We start from the raw sequence: 25,796 nt of genomic DNA on the forward strand, positions 1-25,796 counted from the left end.
AAAGCCAAAACTAAACCCAAATCTATCAAGAGCAGTAAGAAGTCCACTTGCTTTAGAACCCTGCTGTATCAAAGCATAATTTTAATTCCTGCTTTGTGGGACTCAGCAAAAGCTGGTCCTTCTGGATGACACTTGCTGTCATGCGGCAGGAAGAATAACCTCATAGGTGTAAATAACCTGCTGATCATTCACTTTTTGTCAGGGGGACAAGTCACAGTTGATGAATGCGACTGACCACTGCAGCCTGTGCAAAAGAGCTGGTTCTGGGGTATTCCTTTCGTTAAGATTGCAGGGTATACTCGTGCCTRAGTTCTAAACCCAGGGTACAGTAAGGAAAGATTCATCTCTGATTAATTCACACTTATCACTTATGCATTCRTTGGTTTGCAGAGTCACCTTGAACAAGACACATCCTTCTAGAGACACCTGACCTGCTTATAGATAGAAATCACAGTGTAATTGATGCTAATTTTGCCCAGCCATTTAGTGCACTAATCCTTGAATATAACTCATATAAGGGCAAAACCAAGTTGATATATCTTCGAATTCCTTAGATTTGAATTAATACAATATTTTTATCTGTCAAAATTACTGTATCTTTATTCTTTATTTTTAAAATAATATTTATTTTAAAACTAATCCCTTTATGCCTGTTACTGCTTATTGCTATTCCCTTTTCATGGCTTTGCCCATGTATCTTTGCTACCAGTCATCTCTCACGCCCTAATTATTCCTACACTCCAATTAAAAGCACCTAAACAGTATGAGTGAAATTCTGAGTCTGCCAGTTTTAAGTTTTCACCTATTAACTTTAATAAGGTCAGAATTTCGCCTCAGGTGAGAAAATACAAGCGATTAAAAACTTGATGAGTAACACCTCTTTATAAAAGGATGCTGCAGGTTTTCCAGGGGTAGAGTACAAGATGGTCAAACTATTTCTGTTCCAACTGAAAATCATTACACAATCACAGAATTGTTTTGAGTGGAAAAGACCTTTAAGATCAGAGTCCAACCATTAACCTGGCACTGTCAAGTCYACCRCAAGTCCACATGTCTCCAAGTGCCACATCTCAACATCTTTTAAAGACATCCAGGGATAGTTACTCAACAGCTTCCCTCAGGTAATTATTCCAATGCCTCCCAACCCCTCCCATGAAGAAATTTTTCCTATTATCCAGCCTAAATGTCCCCCATCCAAATTTGAGGCAAATTCCTTTTCTACTGCTTGTTACCTGGRAAGAAAGAACAACTTCCACATTGCTACACCCTCCTTCTAGGCAGCTGTAGAGTGCAGAAAAGTCTCCCCTGAGCCTCCATTTCTGCAGGCTAAATAYCTCCAGCTCCCTCAGTTGCTCTTCACAGAACTTGYGCTCCAGCCCCTTCTCCAGCTTTTTTCTTTATGGAAGCAGTTTTGCTGCAGAGGGTAGGCCAACCTCAACAGCACTTCCAYGCTGGATGAACCATCATCCTTGTTATCRCTCAGCTGYACTTGCAGAGCCTCATASCTGCYCTGGGAGGGCACCTGGCAAGGTGGYGAATCCCAGAGGAGACACACCAGATATATCAGGCAGGAACCCACCACCATTGTCCCCTATCCCTTAAGTCACTGTGTGCGCACCCAGGCAGACAGAGGAAGGGAAGCCCCTGTATCACATTTTTGGTCTGGCTGTCCAGCCTGGCTCAGGGAAAGGGTACAATACCATCAGTCTCTCACTCTCTCTGCCTCTCCTCAACCCACTGACCTCCTGAAACTGTCCCTGAGCAGAGCAGTTCCCCTACCAGGCACACCCCCCACAGGAGCACTCACTGCTGCTGGTCAGTACTGGAAAGGGCAATCTCCACTCTCCAGCCCCACACCCGTGTGCCAGCATGTTCCTATCAGAGCCCTGCCTGGGCAGYTGTGTCATGTTGAACAACCATTTCTGAAAAAGGCTGTGAATTTTCTAAATAGCTTTACTGTTTAAGTTACTGGAACTCCTTGTTCTATTCCACATCATTATGCTCTCGCTGAGGCAAAACCAACTCACTACCTCCCCACACACTCATGAATAATTGTTTCCCATGTGCAGTGAAGGCTAAATACTGTCTGAACTTGCTACAATAAAGGCATTAATGCCTCATAACTCACCTTCAAAAATGCACATTAATAGAGCATCAGTTTACTTTTTTTACATTCCTAGATGAGAATCTTGCAGAAGACTGTTCCTAGTACACTACTGTTACCTTCTGTACTAAACCGTTTGAATGCAGAGACAAGAACAGTGTCATCAAAGGATCACTGAAAAATAAAAATGTTTTATGTCACGACTGCCAACACCTAGGATGCTGCCACTTCTCCTGTCACACTGCTTTTCTTCCATCACTAGCCAGTGATCTTAGGCACAGCTGAAATACAATAGCYAACAACCAGAAAATTTGAAAACCGTAGGTGATGCCTGACTCATGAGTTTTCTCACTTCTGCTCTTCCTATCTTCTCTTCTGTACACTGGGGACAGAGGGGACAGTGAGTGGCTGTGTGAGTGTTTTACAGCTGGTAGGGTTTAACCCATGACAAGGAAAAAGATGTTATTCCACCTTCCACCCACAGGACAGACCTGTTTATACCCCTGACCCGTGCTCCACTCTTCAGCAGCACAAACATGCACCTCTTCAGAAGACAACTGCTGCTCTTTCAAACTGAACATCCTCCCTGACAAGGCACAAACTCATACCACCTCTCATCACAACTTACTTATATACAACACTCTTGGATTAACACMGTGAACAACTTTCCATTTAATAACCTTTACACCTGATAAATCATCAGTCCTCAYATACATGTGTCTTCTTCTGGAGAAGGTTGGTGAAACTGGAATTTTGATCTCCTCTCTTGCACTAAGTGAAAGACAAGTAAAAAGTACCACCTCCAGCTGGGAATGTCAACTCACTGCAGTTCTAAGTACCTAGAGGAGATGCAGTTTAAAAGCTGAATTATACACACACACACACACACACACACACACACACACACACACACACACACACAAACACATGTAAGCAATCACAACAAATAATATGGGCAAAGCAAAAACATTTTAAATTTTAAAAATTACTATGAAACCTGCTAAACAGATATAACATCTCATTTAATTCAACCAGGGCTCCTTTAGTGTGAGATAGAATCACTCTAACACAAATCTTCAAGTATGGACATAACATCCAAGTCAGCCAGAAAAATCAGGATCAACTACAATCCAGGTAAAAACAAATTTTCATCAGCAGTTATCAAGTTATCAGTGTCACAGTGGCACACTAAAGAACCTCAGTGTTGTGCTTTTCTGTGTGAAATTCCGCTAAAGGTAAGTGGGCAGGCACCTATGCCACATAATAAAAACGGGCTACAAATGAATGTTTAGACTTTACACTAAAAATCCTTGCAAATTTTCTGGGKTTTTTTGTCTTTTTGATGCAGAAGGGGAAAGATGGGATGGCATTTCCAAATATAATGGTAATCCAGGGGACAATGTAGAAACTGCAATTGTTTTTGGCAGGATTCCTATCTTAGACTAACTCTACAATCATGTTGCTATTGCTGGAAGATGTAAGTTTTATAATGGTGAATCACAAACTGTTCACAATTATTAGAGTAAAAAAAAAGTCATGATGATTAGGACTCATAAGCCATTTGAAACAGGAAAGATCTATTTCATTAATGACATTAGAACCAACTTGCAGGATTTATTTCTTTCAAGCTCTCCTTTATGAATTGGGATTTTTTTTTGTGTTTAGGGGGTCCTTTCTAGAAATAGTCTATGGCTTACTTAGCAACAAGAGGGGAAGAACATATGCTCATTTTGCGACCACTTTTGTAGAGAGATTCTCCTAGAATGGCAAATAACTGTGAATTCCAAGAAACAGGGTAAATAAAGATTCTGAGAAGGAACAATTACCAGAAGGTTTTGTTATAGTTAAGATTTAGGTATTTTRTATTTGACTTCTTGTTCTTCTAAAAACATAGCTAGGCATGAACCTGGTTTGCCTTTATTTTCCAGAGCACTGAAAATGTGTCCTAGACTTTTATTCCAAAAGCTAGGGGCCAGATTTGTTCAACAACAAAATTAAGCTTAAGCCTGCAATGAGAAATTGTCAAAGGACAGCCAAAACTTGCTTGCTACATTATTAACTCTTCCATTGTTTATTACATCTGCTTCTTCTCAGAAAGCCTTTTTACCACAATGCATTCATACTTTCTTTCTCACTTTCCCTCCATTTCACTATTCTGTTTTGTCAATGAACTCTATAAGCAGGATAACCTGATATTTACCATGGTGGTCATAACTGGTTCTTCAGAAAAAAAATACAGCAATATACACTTTTTGCCTCTCATGACACAGACCATACTTCTGTGATGCATTTCATCCTAAACCCAAAGCTCGAGCACCAACCCAAAGTTGGTGCTCAAGAAGCACCAACTAAAGAGTACAATTGCAAATTCTAAATATAAAAATACACAAATATGCTAAGCTCACAATGAAGTGACTTCAGTTGAGGAATGATAGGTTGTTTGCATGATTGAAGAACTGAATCATTAAATCACATAAAAATAGTTTGATTTGAGTACATATGCTTAGAAACTCTTCCTGATTAAGTCTTCCTAAGCCAAGATTTTCTTCCTTCAGTATTCTCTGAAGGGAAAGTAATGAACCTAATAATTGCTCACATTCAGGGACAATAAAACTGGAAAAAGAAAATTACCAAAACCCTAGTTACTTACTGAAACAAATGTCTACTAGTACCTGCTTACAGGTAAATTTCCAAACACCAATATCATGACTCTTGACATACTTCTGCATTTTTGAGAATTTTGATACCTGGTTTCTGTGCAAAGATGAAAATTTAAAATAAGAAAGTGTTTGCCATTCAGTGCTTAGATTTCAAATGCTATCCAGTATTAATGTGGCTTTGTATTTTATTTTATTATAATAACTTGGTTTATTATAGTGCTAAAAAAACAGTTTTAATATTAGCATGGGGAAAAAAGTATTCAAGGCAATTATTTAATCACACACAATGGAATAATCATTCTCTTACTTCTATGAGAAGGAAACTATAGCATAAGTGTAAAGAAAAAGTCAAGCACTGCCTGTCCAAAAGAAACCAAAACACAAAGGAAACACTCATTGGTTTGAAAAGTTGAAAGATGAGCTGGAAGTAGCCAGAAACACGATGTGAAAACTGAATACCCAGTTTACACAATCATTTCAGCTACTGAAAGATGACATTATGAATACGCAGACAGTGGAAAGGAATAATAGATGGAGCAAAAAATTAGCAGGAACTACAGCAAAAAGGAAGAATTCACATGTGATTGAAACTGTATCAGAAAAATTAAAACCAGTATGAATTGCTTCCAAAGCCATTACAAAAAACTGCAGCCCAGCAGATAGCATATTTTATACATGATCTTAGACTAAATAAATTTATTTGGGATAACATTATACATGTAGTCTGCCTASTCTATTTTGCCTGTTTAGATTATACCATTACCTCCTAGATGTAAGCTTCCCCTCAGGAATAAGGCATATGAATAAGGCATAAGGAAGCACCCAAGTCCATCCAGAGTGATATTCAGAACCATAATAAAGTATGTTTTAAGCATAACAACTATACATGAAAGTATTGTTTTTCTAAAGGCCATGGTGGGCTAACTGAAATTGGGAAAAAAAACAGTTCCCCGAGGCTCAAAAAAGAGCATAATAATTGAAAGACAAGAGAYCAAAGCTKCATAGTATTATTCAATAAAACATGGGCACAGAAGCCAAATAATGGCTGGCATTTTTAAATTCCAAGATAGCCTTTATCAAAGCTGAGAGAYAATCAATGGCAATTAAAAAAATCAATGGCAATCAGAATTAAAAATAYGCTATATTTCTGGAATACAGAACACTAAATTAGAATGAAAAAACCTTCCCTTTTATCTCTGAAAATTATAATTCCAGYGCCAGTAAGTGTGGAGTTCTATCTTATTTTAAGCATTTAAAATCTGCCCAAAATTATAGCCATTCAATACTAACCTAAACTGTGCATTTTCCTCTTTGCAGATTGCACATACACATATCTTATGGCTAAAAAAACYTTAAAACAAACCAGACCTCATTGGGAAAGGTAATCATTGAATATTGAGCTCACACACCAAGAACGATGTGGAGTACTTCAGTAATGAGCTCCTCACCTGTACACTCAGCATTAATGCATAAAACATSACTTACAGCAACAGGCAGGGAGTTCACAAGCCATCAGCCTGTACCAGAACAGGGGGGCTCAGTTTTTAACAGACTAGGAAAATTCTCACAGCCTCAGAGACTGAAAAAGAAAGAATTTAAATCCCGAGGCTGGAATGTCTGTAGAGGACAATTATGGCGAACAGATACAAAGGATATTTTTTTTTTCACCTTTTCTGGCAGAAATGCCATCTTCACTTATTGCTACAACTCGAAYTGTTTGCTCAGAGATTATGCAACTGAATGGAACTTTCCATACCTTGTTATTAGCAAAAACAGCTTTGATCATTTTGTAAAATTAGACTCAAAACCTGGTTTGCTGCAGTACAAAACAAGCTCAAAAGCCAGAGAAGAGGCAGATTAATCTATTTCAACCGGTCAATCATGCTTCACACTGAGGAAAGAAACTTTGTGCCAATATGGGATATTTTAAGCAAGCACAAAAAACCCTTCAAGAAGTTAATAGCCATCTGTTGTGAAAGTACATGATGATAGTCACAGCTCCTCTATATGCTAATGCTGCAATAATGAAGGTGGTAAATAAACATCATGTTCACAATGAAACAACAGGTCAGAAAAACAGTCTGTTTCAATGACAGTTGCATATTATTTGGCTGTACACTGTAAAGCATTTGAAAATCTTTTTCATTGCTAGAACAATTACCATGATGCAAAAGAAATCATTGCAAACACAGTTAGAAAGAATCATGTTAAAACTATTATGTTTTTTACAAATCAAATAAGATTACTGTAATAAAATTAAAATGCAAGTCTCCTTATGAAAGAAAAAAAAATCCACATTCCACAAAATTTTTACAGATTTTCACTGTTAGGAATCTAGTGTATTTGTGTAAATCTCCATTTTCTCCAACTGAAGAAGATGCATTTCCTGAACCCTAAATACTGTGACCTGGGAACTCTATTAAATAACAGAAATATAAATTTATCTTGTCTCCAAAATCTAGATATTCTTCAGGAAGCTTCTCTCCCCTGCCTCACTTCTTTCTCTCCTTCCACCATCCCAAATAAAAACCACGCTGTTTCCATTTGACTACACAAACTTTAACTCATTGATTTCATTCAAATCTAAGAACTCACCTTGCAAATATGCCTGGCTGGCTTTCTGACTGTGTTTCTACCTTTCCCAACAATTACAACCTTGCAGTAACACAAAATTTTGAGTGTCCAACAAAGTATTACATCCTAGATGTAGAGGCAGATAATCAAATCAAAGAAGTAGCCACTGGCTTTTTTGGAGCACGCTGCAAGTCATGGAGAAGTCATGTCTTTCACGGCCAGGCTTGCTTTGTTCAATCAGCATAACTCCACTGAATTTTACAAAGCCAATATAACTTTTCCCTACTAAAAATATAAATCTCCATTTTTAGCATAACCATTTTCACACACACTTTCAAACCAAAAATATTATATACAACAGAAAAACTCATCATGTCCTCTTCCCCTTAATCAGCATTGCTAGAAGCATTCCATTTCTACATTTCATTAATCATATTCCAGTTCCCAAGAAAATGTCATTGTGTAAAACTGTCCTTGAAAATTTGTAGAAKGATTTGGAAACAGATAAATGTAACTTGGTAGGTAAAACTACTTTTTGTTAAAATGTTGACAGATTTGGATTCAATTTATCAACTTATTATTCGTTAATTGCCCTAGAAGGAACAACCATCACTCCAGAACAGGTTGTCTAACAACTTCTAAAAGGAAACATGGTTTCAGCACAGAGTTTCTCTGTTACAATGATGGGAATAGCTACCACAAAAGACTCTGAGGTAATCTCATAAAATTAATTAAACAAAAAAAAAACTTGAAACAAATCTTAAGGAAACTGCTGTAAGGAGTAAAGATGATTTCATGAGGGCATCGAAAGTACAGCAGAAGATACGAAAGTGATCTTTGCTTCTGAAAAAAGCTTCATACTACATTTTCAAAGGAGCTGTGTGATTTTTCAACTCACTGGTGACGTGCCATACATCTGAGAAACTCAGGGGTTTAGTCCTATTTACTGCTTACAKATCTCTGTCTGAAATGATGCAGCTGGGAGCACCCTTCATTCACCCCACATGGGCCAGCACTTGTCACAGCCAGCACTGCAGCACATGGCCGTGGTACAATTTGTCGCATGCACCCTAAGGTCCCCTCCCTCCTGATCAGCTGAACCTGATCWTTCAACTAAGTTACCTAACTAAAAATTTTGGAATAAACATAACTCAGCTGAAAGGAATATCTCACACAAACTCATGATTAAATGTAACAAGAAAGACAAGACAGCTCAATTTCCTATGCTGCAACAGGTCCAAGAGCTTCTGCTCCTCACAGGAATAATGCTGGATCTCTTCCACATGTTACAACTTTCACCCAGCCTAAACCACTGGCCTACAGCAAGGGAAAGCTTCATGTGGTTCTTTTAGTTAATTTTTAGCAGTACTTCCAGCCACAGTAACTTCCTGCAACATCTCGTAGAGTTATGCCACTCATTGGAATAATCAGCAGTTAACCTAATTGTCAGGCTTTATTTGGATTTACATAGGTCCAGTACTCACATCACACACCTTCCTATCTTCATGCTCTATTTTTTTCAATGACTGCAGAAGCTAGAGAAACATAATTTATTTGAGAAGCATTAAAATACCATTCAATAAACATTATCAGTAATAGAAATCAGAAAAGCAGTAAGATCCTCTTAATTAGGTCTCTCTAGTAAACAGCTGTTTGTCCTGGTTATATGATTTATTCAATKAAGAGAAGAACATACTCAAAAATAAAACAGCATGGAGAGCTTTAAAATGATAAAGTAAAATGCAAACACAGTAAGAAAATTTATACTCCTTGCCTCTCCTTGCTTTAATCTTCAATAACTTGATGCACTTCAAAATGCATTAAAAGTTGAAAACTTTTTTTGGTTTTATTTAGGAAAAATTAGGTTAGGGTTGGCTGATTAACTCGTTAATGAATTGCAAAGATGTGATACAGCACATCATTACCAGTTACTTTAACAAAGCAGTGGCTCACCTGTATGCTTCACTGTGACTGAAATTATACTTCCAGATATTTTCCTCCTGTGTTCAGAACTCTCAGAAGTGGGGCTAATTAGTTTAATGAAGTTTTACACTGTTTAGCCTCTGTGTTTTGCCTATATTACCTGAACCAATTTGAGCACCTGCACTGTACTTACGCTATGTACAGACATGCACATACACTGTATCAAACTAAAAATAAATCATTTATAGAGGAAACTTCTGCAATGTCTATAAYAGCATGAAAACACATTCCCACTCAGCACTGAAATAATATCAGAGAGTCACATTTTCTGTGCCTTTCAGTATTGCAAACCTTCTGCTATATTATGTATGTTCTCTGTATTTTTATGTATTATTTATGTATGTTCCAAATCTATGTTTTGCAGAGGCTTACAGGATTTAAAAATATCCCATTCACCCACCCTCGTTGCTATTTCAGTGGTGAGCCCAAGTCACCACAGTCAAAAAAAACCCCAAAACAACAACAACAAAACCCCCAAAYGAAAACATACAAACTCCCCCCAAAGCAGAAGACATTTTATGACCTTACAGTTTCCTACCATAMCTCTTCCTTGAGCAAAGCAAAGCAGATCCTAATGTCAGGGAACACTCTGATGTGCATATAAAATCAGCAACTAGTTTTTGGCAAATGAACTTTTCACCACATGTTCTTAAGCTTTAAAATTGTATTGTAATTTACCTGAGACAAATAATCAATTAAATAGTTAMCAACACTATTTACTACATTTTAGTACATTTCCTCTAGTAAAGCAAATAAACTTTTCACCTTCCCTTGAAAACAGTTACTTCAAATTGACCCTATTAGGAGCTCCTAAGTACATATTAAGTCAAAATAAGTCTTTGAAAGGCACATTGACATCACAGAAATGAAAATCCACTCCTCCTCGTATCAAATATCAGAAAAAAGTAYTTAGTACAGAGTCCCTCCAGAAAACGTTCGTTCAAGGAGACACATCAATTTTAAGCAGCTGATGGTAAACCCACTAGAAATAGATTACTGACACTAGAAAAAGGATATAACCACCTGCAGAGCACATCAAAAGGCCAGACTAAGGACCTARTCTGAATGCTCCAGCCACTTGAAGACCTACTCACAGCACATACTGCACTCGGTTCATTCTGGCCTTTAACTATGACTCTGGTAGCAAGAAGTGCACTGCCCTCGGAGCACATGTGCAGAATGGAAAGCTGCTACTGAAGATTGAATATATTGGTTTCAGGGGTTGTACCTTGGGCTGACTTTAGATTATCCCTGTGGACTAAATTCCCACTGGCAGTTTGATTGCACTGGTGGAATTCCAGAAACACATCCAGTTCAGTTAATTCAAAAGGAATATATTCCTTGTGTACCTATATCACTCCAGTATGAGAAACAAGCAGGAGTCGGGGCTGATTAGGAAACTTCCTGAAATAACCTACTCTTAATGCAAACTGAATAMATGGGAGACACCCATGTATTCCCAAGCAGGTGTGAAAAATGTATTTCTATTTTAACATAAGTAAAATTGGATATGATGGGACAGCACTAGAACTGGTTACACTGGGCTGCATAAATTTCGTGTCCGTGAGTATTCCAGGTTTTCACTGACAACTTGCAAAAAAAAGAGTTTACACCAAGAACAGAAGTATTAAGCTTCAAGTCTTCTTAACAGGTACTTGATTTTTAACAGTCACATATGTTCAGGGTGCACCAGCTCCCAAAAAAAAAAGTTAAAAACTCATGATGTTGCCATCTTGCACAGACATATCACTAGTGTCTGGCTTGGTGTTTTGTTTGATGTCCTAATTCWTTGAAATAATGCTAAATGTGTCACTACCAAAAGAAATGTTATCTCCCTTCTCTCCTGTTATTTTTAGAAACTCACGACTTTCAAACAAGTGTCATGATTTGGGTYTCTGTTTCATGAAGTAAACACCAGGCATTGGCAAAACACAGTAAATCATGCTCCTGTAGACTGGTCTGTTATACTTACAAGTGGCTACTTAAAATTTCCAGCACTAGTCACCTGGAGTGGGTCCTGGGCACTGCAGGGTGAGTAGTCTGGTCCTGAATAATTAGATTTCMGAGTTATGAAACACAAATGAGCTCCTAGAGTGAAAAAAATTTCTGTGACAACTCTAACAACTAACATTACTTTTGGAAAATCAGACCACAATTTTCATGGCTAAGAAACAACAGTTGGATCAGCTGCTGAAGTTCAAGTGAAACAGCTAAGAATTTTTGCTTGATCCTAATAATGAAGGAAAGAATATGCCTTTTGGTGTTTCCCCAACTTGACATCAGTCATTATTTCAAATTTTGAATAACATGGTATGGGGGCTGTATGCTTGGTTGGCCTAGCATTTTTCCATAGTTTGACCAAGAAACAATATTTAGATTATTTAAATTATGACTATTAAAAATGTTGTTCATCTTTCTAAGTCACACTTCATGCATTTAACTGAAATGTTGCCTCCATTACGGTAACTTTGTTCAGGGTAATCTAGTACCTCACACTGTTTGCCTGGAATAATTAGTTTTTGCACATCCAGCATTCTAATGCTTCAGGCTTTTAAAACAGCTTCTATAAATACACCTGATCAGCATTGTAATGCAACAAAATACAGCATTTTTTTAGCATATGGCATGCAAAGCAGTGAAGTGAAGGGCAAGCCTAGATCTCAGCTGTGGCATGCCACCTAGTTTGTTCCATAACACTTATTTAACCATATGGCTCGTCCTGGGTGGCAAGGYACCACTAAAACACAGGTGTGTATTCTTTCACTTGAATTAATGACCCATGCGACAAAGCTGAACTCAGCTTTCTAATCCCATATTCAGTGTCACTTCTGCTGGATAAATTTACATAGGGTTTACTACAAGAAACAAACAGAAGTTGTGCATGATACCTGCACATGACAAAATACTTAATTATACCRAATACTGTTTAAAAACATTTCCCTCTGGAGAACAAAGCCTAATTTAATGCTTATTGACACTTATATAAACCACAGAACAAGCATGCRTTTAAAGAACAAAATGTATAATGTCTGACCAACAGCAAATGTGTTCCCCGACTTCCTCTGAAACAAAGTCATCAGCATGGAATCAAAATCTCMTTTATTCTGGCACAGTTGTCAGAGATGCAAATCCAAAAAACTCTGGTTCTCCCCAGTCTGGGCTCTTCCAAGGTTCTTATTTCAGAACTGCTCTGCCTCTGCTCCTCACCATTAATGTAGTCTGTGTCCCTTAGTTTCCACCTAAGAAATCTGTTCCAAGAAGTCCTCTGAGTTTATTCGGCTCCATTCCTTAAAGGACTTCAAATTGACAGAAAGGCTTCTGCATTCAAACATTGCCAGCTCAGTACCCTTTAATATACATAAATCAGAAAAGGCTGAAACCTATAAAGAGTCTTTTGCTGTTCTCTATATTAAGGCACACTGAAAACATTGTTGRTCATCTGGCAGAATCTGAGTACTGAGATTTTCCCCCTTTCACTCCAGTTTTTTCACCTTTTCACTGAGYATCCTTCTTTGGGGATACTGTGGAATGCCCTGCCTTGAAAACTAGAAGTGCTTCAGTTCACCCTTCAAGAAACAGGGAAAAGAGTTCAAGTCAATTCCAGAATTTCCRTGAGCAGAGCTGGTGCCTCAGTACTTGAAATTACCATTGAAAATATTTGCAAGAACCACCGTTTTATTATGCAAACATGTGAAATACAGTAGCAGCTTAATCTTATTCTCATTGGACTCATTGGAAGTTTTGCTATTTACTGAAAAAGGAAACAGATCAAACACAAGAAGCTTAATAATCCAAGCTCACTCACCATTGTGCAAATAGCACTTGATTAATTCCAGGTACCATTGTAACATACAGAACGGCTCTGCGCAGAAAAAAATGAAGTCTCACTCTTCACAGGGTGAGAAAAGCTTTCTACCACAGAAACTGTGAGTAATCCATCACGCCTCATGTTCCACTGCTGGTCAAAGTGCTACATGATGCTCTCTGTGTCAATGATGSTCTCAGGGTTCAAGGTCCCCCATTACTCCCCACCTTACAGACACATAAGTAAATCCCACTGAAAATGCAGTTCTTCAAACAGCTCACTGAAATCAGCTATGAGTTCACATCATCAGGCAGGGCAATTCTGTCCACAGATATATTTGTTTTTAACGAATCCAGAACAAAGCTGCAATTTTATAGTCTTTGGCTCTACTAAGATACTTTATGTAACAGCAAAAATAAATTTTTTTAGACAATGATAAATAACAGAGGGGATAACGTACATTTTGCTGCTATCTTCTGTCAAATAAAGGCTAGTCAAATATCTCATTGACTTACTGTGAAGACAGACTGTGAGAATGGGAGAGAAATTTTGAACCTTTACAAGACACTTAAACCATATGTCTTGATCAATTTATATGCAGATCCTTTCCTGCAGCAGAACATTTTTGCAGTTAGCCCATGTTGCTGAACTGAATCCAGTATAAAAGAAGTGAATCTATGAACTGTTCCCTTTTAATTKGAATGGTGATAAAAATGCAACTCAAATAAAAACATGTTATAACAGAATGAAGATTTTATATGTAGCTAGCAAGTCATAAAAAGATGTATATTTACAGGGGTTTTCAAAAATTTACAAGAATTCCAGACAAAAAATACAGTTTAGTAARCTGCAAATATAAATCACACAGGATCTTGAAAGGTGACATGGAAAAGAACAAGAGGAAGTGAAAAAAAAAAGAAAACCAAAGGAAGTCAGAAATAAGGCACAGTCTCTCCTCCTTTTCCCACTTAACACAGTATCTTAAAAGAACCTTACAAGTYATGTAAGTAGAAAACTGTGCCAAGAACAATTGTGGAAAACTGTGGAAAACTCTGTTACTGGAACATAAAAACCGAGTTTGTTATTATGACTATTAAATCTGCATGCAATGCGTAAGATAAATGTATGTTCTGTATACTCAAAAAACCAATTTTAAAATATGTTCCCATTCGGGGGCATACTTTTTATTTGTTTTCAATTACTTGTCTAAGTATGGTGTACATTAAGATACTGAAGACATACCATTGATTATATAGTTGCCAATTGCAAAGGAGGCAAGTATTTTGTGTGTTTAAAAAATGAAATATTTCGGAGTGCWTTTGTTACTAGTTTAAAAGGTTAGAACAYGCATAAAATATGCTAGCTAGGGACTTTAATTAATGACTTGCTGTAAGCAGGCCAAATTACATGAACTCTCAAAAAGAAAAAGTATTTTATTCCACATGACAGTTCTGGAATAGATCAATAACCCTTAAAACACAATATGGAACAGGGGTACAATATAAAAGGTTAAACACCACTGTTGATGGCAAAAGGCTTAACCTACTTCATACAAATATGGCAGATCAAGTACTATTTTTATATAAACATAGCTATTCAGAGCTTTCCTTGAAAAATTCAAATAACAATCATGAAAGTAAAATTCTGAGCAAGCATGAGCTAATTTCCTTAAGCAAAGGGTATCTCAAGCATTACTTACATTTTATGCAAAAAATGCGGCTTGGCCTGTGTTTATCCTATTTACATTAAAAAGCTTACTCAGATTCCTTTTCAGAGATACAAACTCAGGCAGTGAAATTGCATTAAAATGATGATTTAAAGAATGATCTATTTGAAGAATGCAATAATGGTTAATTTTATTTTACTTTCTTTGTTTGCCCTTTTTAATTTTTTAAGTCCTTTCTATTGTTACCATGGTAGCGCTGCAGCAGGAGTTGAGTTTAAGCTGTCCATATTGCCAAATTCTTGCCTACATTCAAAAAACTTTCCCCCAGTTTTTCATACAACGATCACAATGACTAACACTGCAAAAATCTCCTCACCTAAGTCACTCTCCTTTAAGAGCAGGACCATGTCTTTGACCCACTCCTAACTAGACAACTTTCATCAATCATGAGGGAGTCTCACATTCAGGAGCTAAGCAACAACAGCTGTAAATGACAAAAGGGACATTCACATTCTCTTTGGACTCCAGCATACAGATGTGAAGGAGATTTAATTCACCTTGTTGGGAGGTTTTAAAATGCACATGAACTTTATGACTTTAGCTAGGCCATCCTAACGTTTGTTGGGTAGGTCTGCGTTGTCGGTGTCAGAGTTTCCATCACCACAGATAGAATGTCATCTAACCCAGGTTATCATCACTGGATGCTAAGCTGCAGATGCTAAGTTACTACACAGAATCAGCAACATATTTTACAGGGTGGGGTTTTATGTTTAAACCCTCAACAGCATTTCAGAGAGAGGTATTCTGTGGGGGAAGAAAACCCAACTCTTAAATATTTAAAATAATGGTTACATTTAAMATTTAAAAAATATCAAAAAMCTTTTATTTCTAAACATATTACCAGCACAAACTGTACCAGAATAAATGACACCATTGATTATGATAGCATAATTCTACCATGGATGCTCTTGCTCTGGAATATTCCTTAAGAAATGAAGCCTGCACTAAAAATATTTAAAAAAAAAMCCAAACTTAAACAGTAGACTTGATTTCAAAGACTGTGAGACTGTGYACTAAAAGGCCTAACAGTTAAAATATTAATTAGAGGACTAAAAGTTAAATCAATACAGCACAACACAGATCAAAGACGACTCGTGCCCTAATGTTCTCACAGCAGAATGTACAAACCTCTATTTTTGTAGGTTTTTTCTATACCTTTAGATGTACCTTACACTTATCTCATCCCCACAGCATGAGAAGGTTTATGACAAGATTGAATGACCTCATACAACTTTCTATAAGTAAAGAAGCAGAAGCCAGAAAAGGAAGGCAAAAGTGTAAATTGTAGATGGAAAGAGGGAAGCAGATGCAATAAAAAAATAGTAATTAATACCCCCATTATTTGCTGTGAAAAGTGAAGGCAAAGACAAGAAAGAACAACTGCAAAATCATCACTGGAAAAGTGCAATATATCCAGCTGAAGTATTTTGTTGTACATTCCTTGCTGTTTTCTCATGCCAAGCAGCTTAACCATTGAAGGTGTCCCTTTTCTCTTCTGTACTACAGCTAGAAAGAATGCTGTGTCATTGCTGACAAAATGCTGTTCTCAGAGGTGCCCAGTTGAAAGCCCCATATAAACTGATTTTCTGTCTCACTTTAATAAGGCATGACCTCAATCACTCTCAGTTTCAACACCTCAAGTTGCCCAGTCCTACAGTCCTTTGCCCCTTCAGTGGTTACGCTGCTGGGTAACTGGCATTTTGAAGAATTGAAACTGTGCACTATCAGATGATACCAAATGAGTCACACTGGCAGGTTCACTAGGGCCCCCAAACCAGAGAGAGGCAGTGAAAATACAAGAAGAGTACAATCTGCTATTTTAGATTCTTAAGCAGCAGGGAAATCAGCAATAGGGTTAACACCTTAGAAATCATTACAATTAACAGAAGTCCTCATAGGGGTAAAGGACAAAGACTTTCTTTTGTGTTCAAAGGCCAGGARTATTTATCTTTGGAAAATCAAATAATTTACAAATTTAACTGCAGTAGTGAGCCACCATTATTATAATTAACCTTAACTGAGGCTCCATCCTTGTGATGCACATTTCAGTCTCATAAGAATGGAGGTATTGTTGAGTGGTTTTATTGAAAAAACATCCTAAATGTAGTCTGAATAAAATTAGGATCCAAAAGAGCAAGTACTTCAGGCAGGCTTGAGATACTGTCTGTGATGAGATCCCTTCTAACAKGTTCACTTAAGGTACTAAATGCTCGATCCAAATACTGGCAGGTCAGTCAGAGGAGAAAAGCAATCTTTTTTAATGGTCCTTTGGGAAGACARAGCTTGCAGTGAATTTAGTACTTTCTGGTATATTGTCTGCATTCCAAGAAAGAGTATCAAATACTGAAAGGACCTATGGAAGATGAAGTCATTGTGAATTATAGTTTAGTGCATGGCACTCTCARAGAGGAACCCATCAAAGCCCTTTAAATCCCAACACACAAATTGTGAGTTCGCAGTGTATGCCAGTTTTTACCAAATCACAGCAAAATGCAGATCACAAAAAGAGGCCATTGGGTCAGATACAAGCAGTGTGAAAGAGGAAAGCAGCTAAGAGCATCAACCCTGTTAAGTGGTATATGAAATGTCAATATTCTCATTTACATTAGCAGAAATCTGCAATGAGTCTATGGAAATTACAAACTAGGCAGAAAAAAAGGGGACTGATGACTAGTCTGGAACAGTGTTTTCTAACAGGGATTTTCAAAATTGAAAGATCATATCATCCTTCAATCCAAATAAAGTATTAAAATCACASTAAGGAAACTGCATCAAATACTAGAAAGACTTAGGGCAGCATACTTATAGATAGAAATGCCACTGATATACTGAGAAAACTGACACCAATGCAGCAACATTACACTAAAATCCAGAAATATCCACTGCTTCACTGCCTGCCATTCCATTAATATGCACATAGCAGCACTGCAACACTTCTACTGATCATCCTCTTGGCAAACGACTAGTTTCTTCAGTGCCAAGATTTTAGGTGGATTATCTTAGACATGCAAATATATGCCCTTCAAGTCAAATATATTCATCTGGAGAGAAATTCCTGTCTGAGATCTTCAGTCATTCCATTTCCTGGACAGACTAAATAAAAAGAAAACCAAGCTATAGAGATGTATACTTGCTATTACAAAATACCTGCTGGCATCTGAAAATAAACTAGCAGAAAATCAGGATAAATGAGATTTGAGGCAAACAACCCTTTGAAGAGAATAATGATGTGATATATAAAAAGAACACATTTCCAGGCTATCGAGGTACCTTAAATGTAAGAAAAGGATTGAGAGCAGAGGCTGAACTAACAGGAGAAGATAAAAATCCCAAGGAAAATATGACCAAATATTCTGAAAGACATGGCCAACTGACCTATTAAACCTAGAGGAAATCAATGACCAATGATTTAGATGGATGATTAAAGTGATTTACAGGTGCACCTTATGCTCCTTTTTCACACAACAACATCACAACATGAATTGTGACAATTGAGTCAACATTATTTGGATTATATTTTTAGCTTTAGGAGAGAAGTACTGCAGCTGAAGTACCTATTACTGATATGATACCCAGGAACACAGATCTGACATGTTTCAGTCAAGTCCAATTACAAATAGTAATACTAAGAAGACAGGATTGGTCCTTTTCGTTACACTTTTCTTGTTTTACAGTCTGGTCTGCATCCTTGTACAATTTTTTAATTAGCTTCTTTCCAAAAAGGAGGAAGTAAAATTAAATTTCCCTAAGACAGAATTGCTGTTGGTGAAGGTTTAACCTTTGGTTTGTTGAGCCTAAAAATGGAACTTGAACTAGCAGAAAATACTGTAGTTTAAGTTTTCTGGTCCTTTAAAATCATCTCAGTCTGGTAAAAGCCTACATGCTGTTGACTAAAGAATGTTCTGTTTCCCCCAAGACCAAATCCATGCCATTTCATCAAATTTTCTGTAATAAATACCAGTAATATAAAAGAGTAACAAATAGCAAGAAGAAATATTTCACCATTTACTGAACGAACCTTTTCACCCTCCTTTGGAGCAAGCATAATCTGGTAGCTGAAGTAACAACTTGAGAACATAGATCTCCTACTACTGAGAAGTTGCTGACACAGGAASCAGTTAAGCTCTGTGACTTTCTCCTTTACAGTCAGTGTACAAGGTTACTAGCATAAAATTTACTGGGTTAATCAAAAACTAATGCTACCCTAGTCAGAGTCTAGGTAAGAAGACTATGAAAATTCCAAAAATAATCTGAGTTCTTGAACAATGAGAGATGGAAACAGAACTACCAATCTGGTTACTTCCAACATATCCCTAAAACTTATTCCCTTATATTTGTAATGATGTATAGCCACCAGTACAACCAGGAAAATATGAAAGTTACTGATGTCAGCAATGGAAGAATTATAAAGAACTATTCCCATTAATCATAAAATAGACAGTAATGCTATCATTAAAATGTAAGCTCTTTTAGCATCACCACCTGGAAATTTAGTATTAAATGGCATTTATAAATATTCCTAGAGTATATATATATACATATATAAATCTACACCTGCTTTAAAACATATATGCCTAAAAAAAACACAGATTTTTTCCATTTTTTATGCATCTTGGTGGGACTCTTCTCCAACATAGAGGATATATGAGTTAAATTTTCATTCTGCACCTAYGCACCTTCTGGAATATAATGATTTTTGTCTGAAAGCAGTGTAATGTAGTAATGAATAGAAATAAGATGACCTAAGATTCTAGAATGGAGGTATTCAGAAACATTTTTGGGAAAACATCTGTTTTCTATTCACTGAAACTTTCTTCCAAATCTATCTTCTTCCCCATTTGTCTTTCCCTCTTTCTCATGCCATAAGAAAGGGGGAAAAAAAAAGTCTAAGTTCTAAAATAGAGCTCTGGGTCACAAGCACAAAGAGAAGACAAGTGTTCTCTAATTGGAACTTATTTAAAACAATACATTAGTTCAAGGACCTAAGCCATGCAGAGGAAAAATGACTTTGATTTTTTYCCCTTTCATAGAAATGCTCTGACATGCTTCTATCTTTCTGTTTTTCCTGCCTATTTTATCTTCTTATGTTTCTCCCAATCTTCAACTATGTATTTTTTCCTTACCCATAAGAAATTTCTGATCAATTGTTTTCCCTCACTCACTACAAAGGAAACCAATGTCAAAACAATGAATYTTTCTGTCAAACAGAATTCTTACTTTCTCACCAGCCCTTAGGAAATCTAGACTCATTTCCAGCTCTGCTGTAGACATCACTGTGACCTTGAGTAAATAATTTAATCTCCCTCCAACCTTCTTTCACACTGCATATGAAAAGAACAAGCAAGTTCTTCAGTCTCCCTTGYATACTTCAGCTCTGGGCTTTTCGGGCCAAGAATTGGCACTTACTACAAAGCTGTTCAATGCCTAATGTAATAAACCTGCAATACATTCAGGGACATCCAGACACAAAGGTAATGCAAATAAATGCAGATGATGTTCTGCAGTACAGGCTAGCTTTTAGTTAGCTGCTGACTTAGACTGCTGTACCAAATGTACAGCAAGCACTTTTGATACCTGCTTACAGACTTTGGGAGCACTAAACAAAGTAATCTCACATTAGCAATATTGTATTATAGCATCTGATACAAAAATAATTGATTAAAAGGTTATTTAGTTCAAATCCCCCAAAACTACTGACAGACACACATCAGCCTAAATGCAGTATTACAAATACTTTTACTGTCTATCACCACCTTCACACTCCCTTTGTGTATGATACCCTTGAGGAAAATTAAACAATCTGAAATGAATAGCAGGACTTGAGAAAAAGCACTGATTCACAACCAGACTGCCAGTCTTCTGTACACTCACTTACAATGGCATCAGTTGTAATGGTGGAATTTATATGAGATGATTATATACAATTTACATCTTTGTGATAATAGCTTGCATTCAAAGTCAGGATCTTCACCTTTGTAATTGACTGTTTCATGCTATACTGCAAATAGACTGGCAGAGGCATTTCCCTTTCCACTGTCTTCCCTAAGGATTAATATTTAAACCACTTATTCCAGAGCATATATATTCTGTTCAACTTGTGCATAAATGTGAACTAAGTATTTCAGAAAATATTTTAAAAAGAACAATTTAATGAACAAAAATCCCCAAAAAGACACAAACAAAACCACAAAATAATCYCTCTAGATTCWCTGAGTCTTGRAGACAAGTCCATTTCAAAAATCAGTTCATTTTTAAAGCCTAGTRGAACACTTGCCTACAGTTTGAAAATAGGGTCAGTCTTCAAAGGATCGCAAGGCCTTTTGAAACCTACCAAACGCTGTTGTAAGTAAAGGACTGATACTAGAAAGCCATCAAACTGTAGTTTGGTAGCAAAAAGACACTCTTCAGTCYAATCTATGTTCCTTCTTCAGGGGAAATATCAAATCCCAGACTAGAATTACATACCACTGTGACAGTTAAAACAGAACTCCAGAATAATGCAAACACTGCTGTTCATGTTCAGAAAATTAAAAAAATTAGACCCAGTAAAACAATTTCTTATACCAAACATTTCACTTCTGTTAATGCTTCATGGGGTAAAAAACACAGCAAAGCAAACAACACAAGAGTGCTCTTAAAATAGCAATGTATTTTTCTCCCAGAAAAACTATCATGTCTATAACTTACACATGGTTGAACTTGGCAGCATGAGCATCTGAAACAGGCTCTGGGCTTTGTAATGCCACTCTAATGCATTGCCAGAAGTTAATATTAATAAGAATTCCAGAAAAGCATAGGAAAAACTGCACCAAGTTTCCCTGAAGGATACATCACAGTACATTTGGAATCTTCTGTCAGAAAAGTGAATGGAGTTTTCTTGATAGCACAGCAACTGCATTTTTTTCCCCTCTTAATTTCAGTCAATTTTTAAAGAAAATTTTTAGCAAAAATGAGAATTAATGCAATRTGAAACCACAAACCACTGCAACCAGAAAAAAAAGATTTTAGTATATTACTAGAAAAACAATGTTACTTCTTTCTCTGGAGATTTCTTTCTATTAAGCTAAATGTAAACCAAGTCAGTAAAATTTGCTTTGTGTTTTATATATTCTTTTGCACAAAAGAGTCATCTTTTTCATTACCAAAAACATGCATGTAGAAGCATATTGGCTCCTATTACCAAATATTCCAGAGCAAAGGCTAAGTCATACAAGGAGAATGATAAAAAGACATTTGTGACAGCTCAGAAAGTTTATTTAAAGCTGAAATAACTCATGCTAAGCAGATAATCCTACATTATTACTATTCACTCAAACCTTATACCATATCAAGTAATAACAATGTTGTAATCACCATGACATATTCTTTTGTAACAAATATTTTTTGTTTGCCATTGAAAAATGGCTTCACAAATTCTCAAGTTGAATTTTTAGTTTATTCTTACACTTTTAAAAATAATTTCTATTTTGAAGGACTCCAAAAACACAACGTAAAGAGTTACAATAAATCTCCTCAATCCCTTCACAATATTCATCACATTTAGTAAGTTTTTTAAACTGACACATCTGCCTACTTTTAACTGAACTGCTTGCAACTTCTGCCGACAAGAAGCAAGTCTAAGGTAAAGGTAGCAAGCAAAAGAAAGCCTCTCTTCTCCAATGCCACAATCTAGTTTTCAGTCACAAAATGACTGTAGGTTAAGCTTCTGCTAAATGACTATCTTCCCAAGCTTTAAAACATGAAACTAGAAATTAAAGAAAAAACAAGCCATTACATTATGAGCTATGACTGTCATTGAAAAAAAATCCTTCTTATGTACTTTTTTTAGATCATGTACAAAGGGTGAACAAAAAAGCCACTCTGTGTTCTCTGTGTTGCTTGAATCTTAAAATGTGGTAGACTATCATCAACCCAGGATGGCACACACTTACATATTTTCTGGAGGGAGACATTTTGACTTGATTTGTTTCACTTGCTGTTAAAAAGTTTGTGAATATAATCYAAAAGACTGAAATAAATACCATCAAGGTTTTGTTTTAGAGGAATACCTAACTGATACCTGACATTTTATCAGAAACCTCAACCAYAATGCTGATGATTTAATTGAAATTATTCCTTGAAAAAAATTAATTACTATAAATTAGAACTAGATGTGATTAAAATTTCTCAAAAAAGTAAAATTCCATGACATTCACTATGAGGAAGGATATATGGCTAAAGTTTCAAAGATAATGAACCTCAGAAGGAATAATTTCAGGGACAGGGAGGAGTGCATATGCAGACCTTCACTCTAGACTATTCTGTACAACAAGACTTCTCTGACATCATGTKTTCAAATAATCTGCAAAAGAATATTTGTATTGAAGAACAAGCAATGGTTCAACAGAATATACACCTTGAAAATTGTAAAAATCCCTATATTTGTTTACTAATTATAGTTTTATAGTTTCTTAAGGTCAAGCAGTTGGTGTATTCCAAATTAACCATAAAGAACTGCTAGTACTGCTACCTTAGCAAATGGCATGGTTTTAATAAGGACTGTAAGTTCTACTCAGTTTTGAGTACCTGTGTTCAGCAGACCCAGGAACCCTGGAGAGCACCTCCAGTCTGGACAAGAGTTCCTGTTGATATTTGCGAGGGTGACAGCACTGACTGCCTGTTCAAAAACACCATTCTGTGTGGGAAGGAAATGCAGACACACAGAAGACAAAATGGTTGTGTGCACAGACACCCAGGTGAGATCACCACARATTAGAACTACAGCCTCTACCTGACATCAGCTGTAGTTGTTTAGCAATGRAAAACTCATTATYTAATTCACCCCTGTGTAAACTCTGTATAATGTTTATTCTTAATTTAAAATACCAAATATTTTCCATGTATTTTGTTTTTCATACTTACCGGGGTGAGCTACAAATGGGATGAACTACAGTCAGATGCATGGGGAAGGCCAGAACAAGTCCTGTGAATGGCAGTGCTGCTGACCTTTTGCAGTTCTAGATAACTGCTGCTGGCATGCTCAGGTACACTGGACCTTTCAGGACTCAGCCCTATAGTAAYTGTCAGAGTGAGTTACATCAGCTGAACAGAGATTTTGAAGAAAAATCTAGTAAACCTCTTCCTGAGGGCTGCATAATATTTTGTGATCCCTGTTATTTCATTGCCTGTAAAAAGGTACAGGAACACCAGAATAATGCTGTTCTGTTCAGTTATCTCTTGCTGCCCTCATTTGCTATTCAACAGTGTATCACTACAGTTATTCATGCTATTATTCGGACTTGCAGGTTTAAATCGCTCACTTTCGTCCTATGTATGAATAACCCAGATCTTGACAAGACTGTTTTGTTTGTAAGCATGCTTTTCCTTGAAATTTTCCTTTCTGTTTCTAAAGGAAATGAAAAATGAACATAGTATAGAACACATATTATGTGCCTCTAAAGGGTGATAGGAACATACTTGTCTAATGGACTTTACTACAAACTGAACTTCCATTCTTTGTGCTCAGTAATCCAGAAAAGGGGARGAAAAAGAATCTGCGAGCTTTATTGCTATCTCCTACTTTCTCCTTCATAGAAATGGACCATGATATGAATTAATTGCCCCCTGCATGAAGATTATACAGAAAATAGGCAAGGTAATCTTATTTTACCTGATGACCAAAAGGAAAATAAAATTCCTAAAAATAACTCCTTTTCTCATTTTCCAACAAGCTCCTTCAGAAAATACTTTGGAGAAAACAGACTGTCTGACAGATCATGAAAAGCATAGTGAAAGTTCAGCATCCATCATAGAAAACATCCTATCAACAGGTTTCTAACCTTTAGATCTAGTGCCTAGTTAGCTTAAGTGTGCATAAATATAGCTGTCTTAACAGCTAAGGAAGAAGAAATCTTTACCCACATAGCCAGAACTAAACACATGCAGAYCTCTAGAAATTAAACTTCCTAACCTGAATGTAATCTAGAAACAAAAGAGTAGAGTGACTAGACCCACAGGAATAGCAAGTACCATGTTGAATAAGCCAGTGCAACTTAAAATTCAAACAACCTTAACAGCTWCCTAAAATATCCATCAGATCTTACCAATAGTACCTCCAGCATAAGATGGAACTAATTAAAAAAACTGCAATTCCTCTGAAGGGAGGCAAAAAAAATTATTTGTTGCTACAATATCAGGTTCAAAACTACAAGTCTACTCACACAAATGAAGATAAAGCATTTCAGTCTAATGAGAAACATTAAGATTAGCAAATCTCAGAGAAAAGGAGATGTGACTGCATAACTGCTTCTCTTTTCATGTGTTCCAAAACACCCTTTCCRCCCTGGCCTAAATTTGTTCTGAAAGACAAAACAGAAAATTGGCTCCTCTTCTCTACCACACTCTGAGCTCCCAGACTCTCTCATTTGTTTCTATAGTGTTGGACTGCTCCARCTGAAAGGTGGCAGATCAGCACAGCACCCAAAGCACCATTACAACCAGAGTGCTTCAACCCATTATAGCTCAAAAATTAGGCCMGTAATCCTACTTCCTTTGCCTCAGTGCTGCAGTCAGACACCCAAGGAGGGAGAGGAGCAGTTTTAGTTTGACCATTTCGGTTGGAAGCTTCTAAATAGCAGCTTTCTGTCACTTAGGCTGACTTGACGTCTGTTCCATTAGGTGCTGGTGCCAATTTCATTCTGAGGCATCTCATTCTCACCCCTCAGTCTGGGTAATGCAGATGCTTCCATCTTTGACCTATGCCTGGACTCTTGAATGCTCCCAGTTTGACACACGTAATGTGGCAGTGTTACACACCAAGTGGTTTCCAAACCACTTTGGGAACTGGTCGGTACTGGCCTACTGTGCAGTAGACAAGTGAAGATTCACCACAGCTAGTAAGGACTCAAAAACTGTATAAAGCCACCAATGATTACAGAATGAGAAATTCCCTGAAACACTGGAAGC

General features: G+C 36.8%; 1 protein-coding gene across 7 annotated transcripts in view; it reads right to left on the minus strand.

Annotated features, from left to right (window-relative positions):
* Positions 1 to 25,796, minus strand: part of GRIA2 (glutamate ionotropic receptor AMPA type subunit 2) — an 84,709-nt gene that overhangs the window by 46,510 nt on the left and 12,403 nt on the right. The window lies entirely within an intron of this gene.

This window comes from Malurus melanocephalus, unplaced genomic scaffold (assembly GCF_030028575.1).
Source record: "Malurus melanocephalus ecotype Western Australia unplaced genomic scaffold, MMel_1.1 scaffold_9, whole genome shotgun sequence".
Lineage (NCBI taxonomy): Eukaryota > Metazoa > Chordata > Aves > Passeriformes > Maluridae > Malurus > Malurus melanocephalus.